This window comes from Sus scrofa, chromosome 15, assembly GCF_000003025.6.
Source record: "Sus scrofa isolate TJ Tabasco breed Duroc chromosome 15, Sscrofa11.1, whole genome shotgun sequence".
NCBI lineage: Eukaryota > Metazoa > Chordata > Mammalia > Artiodactyla > Suidae > Sus > Sus scrofa.
Genome location: NC_010457.5, coordinates 25,086,735 through 25,099,635, shown reverse-complemented (window position 1 = coordinate 25,099,635; position 12,901 = coordinate 25,086,735). Strand labels below are relative to the sequence as shown.

At 41.8% G+C, this 12,901-nt stretch overlaps 1 protein-coding gene across 2 annotated transcripts in view; it reads right to left on the bottom strand.

The window, feature by feature from the left end:
• MAP3K2 (mitogen-activated protein kinase kinase kinase 2) overlaps window positions 1-12,157 on the bottom strand; it is a 96,628-nt gene extending 84,471 nt beyond the window's left edge. The window contains exon 1 of one of the 2 annotated variants that reach the window (XM_003359437.5): window positions 12,075-12,157. The gene's annotated coding sequence lies outside the window, so the exon portion shown is untranslated. Of the gene's footprint in view, window positions 1-11,814; window positions 11,999-12,074 lie in introns of those variants that run through there. The other variant, XM_005671635.3, reaches the window with a different exon arrangement.

Below are 12,901 nucleotides of genomic sequence, written 5' to 3'. Positions count from 1 at the left end.
AATTGCCATAATCCCTTTCTTTTCATGCTTTGTGAAAAAGGTTCTATGTATACTTGGTTGTGTTCTAATTATACAGTAAGCTCCTGGAGGGCAAGAAATATTACTTACATATCTTTATATCTCCCACAGAACCTAAAAGCATTTTGTAAATAGCTAGGCCATTAACAAATATCTTAAACCTCCAATTTGAATTTCCTTACAACCACGACATCACACAGCTGTTTTAGTCAACCCAATCTACCTCCACCTTCCTGGGTTTTGGCTTCTGTCCCATCCCCTGAATGCCCATTTCTCCCTCCTCTTTGGGAACTTTCACTCCTAACTCCATCTCAAAACAACCTATTCATGAACCTTTTCCAATAAACTTAATTGCCACTCCAAGCACTTTGTATCCTATTTCTCTCATTTCTGGGCAAGATCTCCTACACATCCAATTTGAAATGTCTTGGGAGTTCCCACTGTGGTGCAGGAAGGTTGGTTAAGAATCCAGCATTACTGCAGCTGTGGTTCAGAATTGATCACTGGCCAGGAACTTCCATGTGCTGTGGGTGCAACCATAAAAAAAATTAAAAAAAAAAAAAAGAAAAGAAAACGACATTTCTTAAAGTTTTGTCACCTGTGGCATTTATGAGGTTTTCATTAGGTTAAGCTGAACTCTTCATTCCTGTAAGATCAAAAGCGCTACTGCTTTCATTACTTAATTAAATATACCTTCAGGTTTTTTGTTTTTGTTTTTTTTTGTCTTTTTGCCTTTTCTAGGGCCACTCCCTCGGCATATGGGAATTCCCAGGCTAGGGGTCCAATCAGAGCTGTAGCTGATGGCCTACACCACAGCCACAGAAACGCGAGATCTGAGCCGGGTCTGCGACCTACACCACAGCTCACGGCAACGCCAGATCCTTAACCCACTGAGCAAGGCCAGGGATCAAACCCGAAACCTCATGGTTCCTAGTCGGATTCGTTAACCAAAGCACCACGACGGGAACTCCTACCTTCAGGTTTTGAATGTTACTACTACTTACACTTTCACATTTAGTATTATTTTACATGTTATAACATGTATCATATTCCCATGGTACTTTGTACATATTTCACTGTATCATACTCATTTCACATATGTAGGATAAATCATACATCCCAGTTTGCTAAGGAGAGTCCCAGTTTATTTTTATTTATTTATTAATTTTTTGTCTTTCTGCCATTTCTTGGGCCCTCCCATAGCATATGGAGGTTCCCAGGGCAAGGGTCGAATCGGAGCTGTAACCACTGGCCTACACCAGAGCCACAGCAACCCGGGATCCAAGTCTGCAACCTACACCACAGCTCACGGTGATGCTGGATCCCCAACCCATTGAGCAAGGCCGGGGATCGAACCCACAACCCCATGATTCCTAGTCAGATTCGTTAACCACTGAGCCACGACGGGAACTCTAGTCCCAGTTTATTTTTGATGCTCCGAGATAATTTTTTTTTTTTTTTTTGTCTTTTCAGGGCCACACCCATGGCATATGGAGGTTCCCATGTTAGGAGTTGAACTGGAGCTGTAGCTGCCAGCCTACACCACAGCCACAGCAACGCCAGATCCAAGCCACATCTATGACCTATACCACAGCTCAGGGCAACTCTGGATCCTTAACCAATTGAGCTAGGCCAGGGATCAAACCTGCGTCCTCATGGATACTAGTCAGATTTGTTTCCACTGAGCCACGATGGAACTCCCAAGATAATTATTAAAACAGCTTCTTCTCACTTTCAAAAGCAGCCCAGTCTGTATAACAAATTATGAGGTCACCCTAATATGTCTGTCTCCCCTGACCAGAATGGAGCATTATGATTACAGGAACAATAATTAATTTATTTATCTTCAGTGGTGATACAGAAAAGGTAATCAAATATTTTAGTAATAATTATACACACAAACAACTAAAAGAAATTTATTAAAGGCTTATTTTACTGATCCCTTTGACATTCCTAAGATCTTCATTAATCATTCAGTGAATACAAAAATTAAAATAGATGGGAGTTCCTGTTGTGGCTCAGTATAACAAACCCCTCTAATATCCATGAGGATGCAGGTTCCATCCCTGGCTTCACTCAGTGGGTTAAAGACCTGTCTTTGCCACAAGCTGTAGGATGAAGATGAGGCTCAGATCCTACGTTGCTATGGCTTGGTACAGGCTGGCAGCTGCAACTCTTCCAATTCGACCCCTAGCCTGGGAACCTCCATATGCTGTGGGTGCAGCCCTAAAAAAGGCAAAAAAAAACAGAAATAAAAAGAAAAGCTACTGTGAATACCTCCATCCAAAAGACAATTTTATACTAACAACAAAACTAAAATATTACTATAATAAAACATCCGGTACAATCTTTTAGGTCTGATTATATGGCAGAAAACAGAATGGAATAACATCTTAAAATTGCTGAGGAGGGAGTTCACTTGTGGTGCAGTAGGTTAAGGATTCGGCATTGTCACTGCAGTGGCTCAGGTCACTGCTGTGGCATGGGTTCAGTCCCTGGCCTGTGAACCTCCACATGCCACAGGTGTGGCCAAAGGAAAAAAAAAAAAAAAAAACAATGCTTAGAGGGAAGTAAGTGCTAATCCAGATTTTCATTCACAACTAAAACATCAATCAAGAACAAGAGCTAGGAGTTCCTGCTCTGGTGCAGCGGGTTAAGAATCCATCTGCAGCAGTTCAGTTTGCTAAAAAGGCATGGGTTCAATCTTTGGCCTGGCACAGTGGGTTAAAGAATCCAGCATTGCTGCAGCTGTGGTGTGGGTCACAGCTGCAGCCTGAATTCAGTCTCTGGCCTGGGAACTTCCATATGCTACAAGTGCAGCCATTTAAAAAAAAAAAAAAGGGCTAAATATTTTCAACAAACAAAAATCCTAATTTACCACCAACAGACCTTTAGTCAAGGAACTTCTGAAGGATATACTTCATGAAGAAGGAACGTGATTTCAGAACAAAAGCTAACAAGAAATTGGTAAACGTGGTGAAGTTAAATAAATACGAATTGTATAAAAAGAATAAAATGCTTAATAATGTCCTGAAAAGAACAAGGTAGAATTATAATACTGAACGACTATAACAAAAGGAGTGATTCATCCATAGTGGCCTTCTTCTGGAAACTTGTCTCTTCTACCACCACACCTCCAACCACCCACTTAATTACTAACTGATATCAAATTAGCTCAGTGTTGTCCCACACCATAAATGATAGTCCAGAGGTGGGCAACCAGTCCAAGCAGGAACAAACACAATCTTTAGAAACTACAAATAGATTACAAAAGCAAAGAGCAGGAGTCAACAGGTATACAGTTGTGTTCATGAAGCACCACATGCCTTGTTGATGCCTCCTACTATTGTCTGAAATGCTTCCTTCCGCTTTTCTACTTGTCTAAACCATCTTTGAAGGACCCAGCTTAAGCCTTCCCATCCCCCTCACCTGGCCATCCTTCCTTCTATAAATGAAACGAAGTGGAAAATAATTAACCTCTGTGGACTCTCAGTGTACCAGGAATTTCACATACACTACCACTTAACCTTAACTACACTGGAATGACAGCACTTGCGGTCTCTACACTCAGCACAGCAGTTATTTTCTTAAAGGATACTGCCCTACTTAACAGCTTCCTAAACATTCTATATGTTTACATGTGTTCTCTGTCACCAGAATATAACATTCTCAAATATAAGAACTATGTCTTCCATGTCATTCTTACTCCCATTCATCTTCTCTACTCCTCCCCTCTCATTTCGAAATATTTCTCAATCCCTTCTATCACTACCACAACTACTACTATTAATAGAAGCTACTCTTTATAATAGTTTGCATTGTGCTGACACTCTGCTAAATGCTTTGCAAACATTTCCCTTAATCCTTACAATAATCACATAAAGTAAAGATTATCTCCCATTTCACAGAGGAAGAAAAAGGCTCGTAGAATGTAAAGAACTTGCTCTCTCACAGTAAAATGAACCTAGATTTATAAAATACCACTGTGGACTCCCACACTATCACATCCCCACTTAGTTCCCCACTCCCACTCTCACCTGCTTTGGCAGCTAGGTTAAGCGCAGCTGGGCTAAGCTCAAACTACAATTCCCAGAATCCTCTTCCCATATGATTTCAGGTTAGAGTTAGTCAAACTGAAGATGCCAGAGGATTTCACCATGTCTCTGCTCTCCCCCATACTGTGTGTAGCTCTTCTTCCTGATTGCCAACCCTGCCAACCAAACAGCAACCTCAGGTCTACCACCAAAAGCTCGAATGAAGACCACAGAAGAGGTAGCAGCTTTCCATACACTTTCCACCAGCTCTACTGCGTGGTCCCACTCCAGCAGCTGGGCATAACTGGTTCCTCAGATTCACCCGCTCCTCAGAGGCAATTCACCTTCTCTGACTTGCCTACTACACCCCAGCTTCAGGGAGGCTGATTAGGGACTTCTTTGATCTCCCAACTGCCCCTTACAGACTCTGATTTCTGAGTTTCCCCCACAACTCTGTAAGGCCTTCCTCCTTTCATAAACGCTTAATTCCATAACACCGTAGCAGTTCCGCTTCTGTGACTAAACTCTAACGAATGCAACTACCCAAGCCTTCCCCCCGTCTACTGACGAAGAAATCTCTGCAACTTTCCCTTCTCAGATCTTCCTGCACAACCAAATCTAGACCACTCAGTCCTTTCATTACCTCCAACCAAGCCTTCTTTTATCAGTTCTGAGCTGCCCATCTTTGGAAACAAGCTGAAGTGTCCTTCATTCTATAAAGAAGCCATATCTCCCAATTGATCTTCCCATTTGCAAAAGAGCAAGATTTAAATGAGAGAAAACACTAGAGTGGGTATCAGATTAACAAATGCTAACACTAATTTAACTAAGAACAAAATAAGCTAAGAACATTTAAGTATTTCTGTGCTTTGGTTACAGATGTGAAAATGGAGAAAGAAAGAATAAGAATACAGAAAGATTCTGAGAAAAGATTTTGCTGATGCATGGTTTGTCCTAAATGTTTTTTCCATTGGGAAGTGGGAAGCTTCATTTTTTTTTCTTATCCAAATATATCTATAAATTATTTTTAAATTTCTAGTGGGCATAAAAAACTTCATGTACAATTTTTCCAATACTATTTTTTTTTCTTTTTCAAAAAAGATCTTTCGCACCTTTTTGGCTAAAGTAGTTTCAAAAATGAATTTCACTGGTCTTGGTTCCCCATTCATAATATAATAATTTAGTTCTTCTCTGTTATTTTCTAGCAGTTAATGCTTACTATTCTAGATTTTGTCACTAAACTGTCCCATGGGTGAGTCTGATTTCTATCACATATGTCCTGAATTTACTCATTAACTCTTTCTTTCTTCCTTCCTCCCTTTCTTTCTTATCTTTTAGGGCCACACGCTTGGCATATGGAGGTTCCCAGGCTAGGGGCTGAATCGGAGCTGTAGTTGCCAGCCTACACCACAGCCACGACAATGACAGATCCAAGCCGCATCTGCGACCTACACCACAGCTCACGGCAACATCGGATATTTAACCCACTGAGCGAGGCCAGGGATCAAAGCTGCATCCTCATGGTCACTAGTAAGATTCATTTCCGCTGAGCCATGACAGGAACTCCTTACTCATTAAGTCTTTCAACAAGTATTTACCGAAATCAAGCGCAGTTCAACACAAGATATCTGGCTATAAAATATCTTTAAGTAGAAGATCTCACTCTAATAAATTAATCACATTTAAAAAGAGCTATTTATCTTCCAAAATGCTGCCCTATAACAAATCTTCCCTGGACTGTTGTTATCTTAACAACCTTCGAATCAAGAAAACTTAAATCTCTTTTGACTCTTCATTATTTTCTATTATGTGGTGGGTTTCACAGAATCACACAGCCTATGTCCTTAAGAAATTAACTAGGGCAACTTACCAAATTCAAAAATGTTGAAGTCACTTTATCACCGTCTATTTCTAATGAATGGCATATTTAAGTCTGAACTCAGCTTCCTAGTTACCACCAGTGTTCAACAAACAGTATGGAATACATTTTGGAGTTTGTGGTGCTCACTTAAGGAACAGTCTTAACAAACTCCTTAGGTACATCCCTAAATAAACTCTAACCCTAACTAATCTACTCTTTCTCAAATCATAGAGCAAGATTTATGCAAGATTTATGTTTGGAGGTGAAATCAACAGAATGGAGCCAGATACTGCTCACAGACTTGATGGTTAATCTTGCACCACCTCTTTATCAACACTAAAGCTGAGCTACCTTCTACTTCTTTCCTTTTATTATAATGCATAAACAAATCAGAAAATTTGTAAATATTGTTTGACTTATTGTTCTTATACACTATGTGATACCATAAAATAGAACTAATTTTAAGAAGGAGTCAAAAGGGTACTTAAAAATGTCTAAACTGATTTAAAAATACGGTAAAGCCATCACACATATCATGATATTAATCCCTCCTTAAACTGAATCAAGGATATTGGTCTCATTCCTTTATCATATTCAAACAAACAAAATATGTTGGGTTAAAACTCCACAAATATCTTTAACATGTAGCCAAGTCAGTCAAATTTGGAGTAATCACTAACTTACCAAATAAAGATAATGAAGTATCTTCAAGTCACAAATCTAAAACAAAATAAGTTGTGAACATTTAACTATCATTAAATAGAAACAATTAAAAACTGACTTCACCTTAGACTTCAGATCTGCTCTCAGGCTGACAAAAATAGTAAGTATTGTCTCACATTTTCCCACTGGCTCCTATTAATAATTTTCAAAAACCTTTCCACGCCTTGCCTCTGTGGTAGAGCTGTTCACAAATACTTGATTTTTTTCCTGAGCATTTGGAAATATTGAACTTGCCCACCCTGTTCAACTCAGGTAGGCATCAACCATCTTTTAGGAAACTTAGGATACTTTAAAAGGAGGTCAATTCCCATAAACACTTGGAAACAGGCATTGTGCTAGGTGTTGCGGCACCAATATCAAAAAACACTGCCGCTATCCTTGCAGAGCTAACTTCCCAGTGGAGGACACAGAGATGAGAGCAGTGCAGGGTGATGAGTGGGTGGTAGTAGAGGCAGGTCCTGAGTGCTCGAGGGAGCCCAATTTGCAAATTATCAAAAGAATATGGATAAAATCATATCTTAAACTATTATTTTAATTTGTCATTATTAATTGTTAAAGTCCACAATAAACAACTAACTGCACAAGTAAGGGAAAAATTACCTCTAGGAAAACCCCCCAAGGTTTATAGACTACACAGTGCTTTCAAAATTTATGGCACTATGAATCTCAAGCAAAACACTCTTGAGTACATATAAGAAAGGCAGGGAGCTAGTTACAGGAGGAACTCCAAAGAATTCTATCACCATCCTCCTGACAAAGTATGTATAACAACAACAACAAAAAAGCAAGCAATAAGAGTTAAGTAACAACAAAGGCGACAATACAAGAGATGTTAAAAGCAAATATGTGATTAACACTGAGAAATGCAGTCAGCCAATGTTCCCAATAAATTAATTCCAGGGATATCCTAAAGACAAACTATAGACATGTTTCTTATAAACGTCTGTGTGTATGGAGAGATACACATCACACAAATAAGGGAAAAGTTTTTTAAATTTCCATATATACAGTTCATTCTGATTTAATTTAATTTATTTATTTGGTCTTTTTAGGGCTGCACCAGAGGCATATGGAAGTTCCCAGGCTAGGGGTGGAATTGGAGCTGTAGCACTGGCCTATACCACAGCCACAGCAATGCTGGATCTAGCCTCCTCGTCTGTGACCTATGCCACAGTTCATGGCAACACGGAATCCCTAACCCACTGATCGAGGCCAGGGATCGAACTAGCCTCTTCATGGGTATTAGCTGGGTTCGTTACAATAAAATCCCATTCTGATTTTATAAAAGAGATGTGTAAAAAAACTTTAAATTTGTTTCGTGAATTAAATCATATTTTTAATAAGACAATGTGCTACTTAAGTCAGTCCTACTATGAACCCTTCTTTAAAACAATCACCTACTAAATGTCAGTTAATTCAATGGGAAATATATTCAATTTTACATTATACATATCTGATTTACTTCTATTTGGCTTAATTAAAATGATTTGTCTTTTTTTTTCTTTCTTTTTTTTTTTTTTTTGGTCTTTCCTAGGGCTGCTCCCGCAGCATGTGGAGGTTCCCAGGCTAGGGGTCTAATCAGAGCTGTAGCCACCGGCCTACGCCAGAGCCACAGCAACATGAGATCCGAGCCGCGTCTGTGAACTACACCACAGCTCACGGCAACACTAAATCCTTAACCCACTGAGCAAGCCAGGGATCGAACCCAAAACCTCATGGTTCCTAGTCGGATTCATTAACCACTATGCCACCAAGGGAACTCCAAAACAATTTGTCTTTAAATTTAACTGACACACCCCATTATCAGAAATTCACAGATATTTACTAACTTAATCATGGTATGAGAACCCAGAATGAAATTAAAAATCTTTTTTTTTTTTTTTTTGTCTTTTTAGGGCCGCACCCGCAGCACATGAAGGCTCCCAGGCTAGGGGGTCTAATCGCAGCTGTTGTTGCCGGGCTACGCCAGGGCCACAGCAACTCAGGATCAAGCCGCGTCTGCGACCTACACCACAGCTCACAGCAACGCAGGATCCTGAACCCACTGAGTGAGGCCAGGGGTCGAACCCGAAACCTCATGGTTCCCAGTCAGATTCGTTAACCACTGCGCCATGAGGGGAACTCCAAAAAAATCATAATTCTTGAACTTCACAGAATGGAAGAATCAGTACTAGTGTTCAGATCTTCTGACACTCAGTCAAGTGCTCCTTTGCATAACGCCAGGAAATAAAGTTTCCTCAAAACATTTTTTAGTAAAGCCATTCTTCTATTATATTTCTGGATATTCTGGTACAACAAATATTGGCTAAGAAAACTGACAAGACACATATTCCTTAAGAGAGAGTACAGGAAAACACAGGCATTGAATTTTTCCCATTTTTTTCAAGACAGGTTTCTTTTTATTCATAACAGGAGATACCCTGAATTCATAATTTAAAATCTTTAAAATCTTCAAAATCAGAACCTAGATCCAAAGAATATTTTTACTACTTCTGTGTTTTGTTACTATCTATACACCCAACAAATGATTGTTAAAGTTGAAATCCAAAAGTTAGCTTGACAAGGGTCCGAAGAAGATGCAGAAATAGATACAACTATTAGGTGAAAGATTTCTGGTGAACAGACTAGCACTACAGAGCTAATTTATCATGCCAGACGACTTAACAATTACAGTGGGAAAATATACCTCACCCCCATAACCAAATGAGCAAACTCAATATCACAAATAATAGGACTTGATAATACATGTCCACTGATAGGAAGCAATATAAAGTACATAGCAACACTCACTAGTTATTCTTGCCCAAAATATTTAATTTGAAATTAATCAATCCTCTAAACCTTAGCTTACAGTTAGCTAATACAGGTGGAAATATGTGAATTTGCTAAATGATACATGAGGGGGAAAAATCAGACAAATTAAGAACGTGACATTTTGAAAGACAACTGGCTTGATTTCTTTTAAAAAAAATCAATACCATTTTAAAAGGAGGAGATGAGGCTGTTCTGATTAGAAGAGATCAAAGAGACTTAACCACCAAACGCAGTGAATAAACCTCGATGGGATCCTGGTTTGATGGAGTTGGGTATAAGAAGTCATAAAAGACCTTTCAGGACAAATGGGAGCTTTAAACATGGATGGATATTAGATTATATTAAGAAATTATCAATAAGAAACTGTTAACTAATTATCAATTAAAAAAAACATTAACTAGGGAGTTCCTGTCATGGCTCAGTAGAAACGAATCTGACTAGTATCCATGAGGACACAGAGTTCGATCCCTGGCCTTGCTCAGTAGGTTAAGGATCTGGCATTGCTGTGAGCTGTGGTGCAGGTCACAGAGGCAGCTCAGATGGGGCACTGCTATGGCTGTGGCATAGGCCAGTGACTATAGCTCCAATTCAACCGCTAGCCTGGGAACCTCCATGTGCTGCTGGTGCGGCCCTAAACACACACACACACACAGACACACACACACGAAAATTAACTTAAAGAAGTTAATAATAATATTCTGTCTATATAAGAAAATGTCCTTATTTTGGAGATGCAAGCTGACATTTTTAGGGGTAATGTCTACAGCTTAGTTTCAAGTGGTATGGCCAAAAATAACATACACATATTTACAGATAAAGCAAATATGGCAAGATGTCAACAAATGAATCTAGAGGATTATTATATGGATGCTCACTATCACCAACTTCCTGTGTGCTTGAGATTGTTTCATAACAAAAAGTTGGGGCTGGGTTCGGGGGTGGGGGGTGGTGCAGTGGGGGAAGCCTAGAAAGTACCAATACTACAAGGAAAAAAAAAAAAAATCAACCTGAAACCAAAGCGTAGGAATTGAGAATCAAACATGGTTTCATTTTAATACAGCATCTATTACTACCCCTTTGGTAGTAATCAGGTAAACCAGGAATGAAAGCTCCAACTAAAACATTGCTTAAAAGACTGAATCTAGAATGTAATCCAATTATTTAATATAAATCTTTAATAACTAGTTTTCTCAAGAGACATGTATGGGGAGCATGACTAGGTAAGTATCCTATAATGATACGATATTCAGCAAAACTCAACATACGTTTATATTTTAACCAAACAACAAATCAATCTGTGAAACATCCATTTAAGTCTATAATTCAACCTTTTTTCTACAACGTTATAAAGATACTCAACCACAAGTTTTCTTAAACCTGTTAATGTACTGAAGAAAATGATCAAGTACTACAATTGGGCATCAACAGATTTCTTAAACACAACCATGCATGAAGCTTAAATACTCAAAGTAATTTATCAACACTTTCTCCTGTAAAGAGAAATGTAAAGGTTCTTTACTTTTTCACTAACCATAATCAAAGAAACAGTACAAGCCAATGCTAAAAATGAGAATTTCAGCAAGTTCATAAACTTAGTTGTTTATGAAAGGAAAAAAAAACATTAAAACATAACTTTTTACGATATTCCACACATTAAATTTTGACATTCCACTCAGAAATATTGCATAAGTTAATGCACAAATTACTAAGCGTGTGGCCATTGCCACATAATCCAGCAACAAATTATGCAATAAGGAAATCTCAAGCAAATAACCCAACTGTGAGTTCCTTGTATGCATCAAGAATAAATTGCACAAGTAAAATTGTAACTTTTCAAGAAACTGGAGTTTTACCAAATATATTTCTTTTTTTTGATAAAAGGAGGAATATTTTCTATTCAGTCAGTCCTACTGAAAAAAAAAAAAGATAAAAGTGTATGGAGTCACCTTTTAAAAGTAATTTTAAAAAAGAGCCAAGAAAAATCATTTCGCTAGGTTGCAGCAAAACACATCGAACAGCACACACTGGGGGCAAGTAAATTATGTCTACCTATGCATCTAGAATTTACTGCCAAGAAGAAACTTTCCAGCGATTCTCACTTCCCTCACATATTTATTTTCTCAAAACCCAGAAATACAGTTCTACAAAAGAGACAACATATTCAAATCTAGGCCTTCCCAGATTACCAAAGTGCACGATCTTGGCCAAGTTGCTGAAACTGAGCCTCATCAATTCTTTTGATCTGTAAAATGGGCAGACGGTGAGGCGAGACAATAAACAAGTAAGTGAATCGGTCCGCAGAGAGAAAAGGGATTCAACCCTAACCACCAGTCCACCGCACCATAGCAGCGCAAAGACAGGCACCTTCTCCCTCACTGCGCGGAAACCTTCCGCTTTCCCGGAGACCAGAGGCAGGCTTCCTCCTGAACTCCTGCAGAGTTCGAGTCTGACAGCTCCGCGCAGACCTGGACTTCGGGACCAGCAGCCGGCGGCGCACGCCCGCCCACCCGGGAGAGTAGAGCACCTAGCGAAGTCTCCGCCCGCGAGCTGCGCACTGGCCGGCGGCGGCCCCCTCCCCACGTCCGCCCGCGCCCCGCCCCCCCCATCCACTCATAGGCACGTACCGGCCGCTCCACCGAGACGCAGCGAGCCGCAGGCCCACCCCTCCGCCCCCGCGCGGCCTGTCACCGCGCCCCCCGGTCCGAGAGGCCGCGGGGCGCCGGGGGCCGGAGGGGCGCACGAGGAGTCGGGTGCGGGCCGGGGGCAGGCCCGGCCCTCCCTCACATGGAGCCCGCGCCGGGCGCGGTGGCAGGCACGGGGACCGTCGCGGCCGGCGGAGCTTCTCGGTGGCCCTCGGTTCTTCTCGCCGCCGCGGCCCCGAGGCCCGCGGGAAGCTGGGCTGCGAAGGAGGAAGCCGCGGGCCCGGTACCGCCAGAGGCCGGAGAAGGGGCGCGCGCGGCGACTCCGCGGCTGGGAGTGCGGGTCCTCCTGATCGTCGCCGCCGCCGCCACGGGCCGCAGGACCCCCAAACGCCGCGCCCAGCGGCCGCACCACCCTCGTCAAGAGCCGCTGCTGAGGGCTGCCCAGCCGCCACTACACACGGGCCCGTGACGTCGGGCGTACAGCGGCGCACGTCACGGCCCGTCGCTCGTGCGCGCGCAGCCCTCCTCCAGACTGGAGCGGAACCGCCGCGGGCGCGCGCTCGCCTGGAGCGTCGCGCCGAGGCCGAGGGGCGTGTCCGCGCCTGCGCATTGGCTAGCTGCTCACAGCCGCGTACCCCTGGCGCTGCTACCTCGCTCGGTTCGGTGTCCGTGCCGCTTGGACCTTGACCTCGAGTGCACGCGCGGGCACCTTGGTTCCTTAGGTCTGCGGGAGTCCTCGGCGGAGAGTCCAAAGCAAACCTCGAAGAGGGACTCCTCAATGGGCTTCGGGCTGAGCGGGGCAGCAGAAG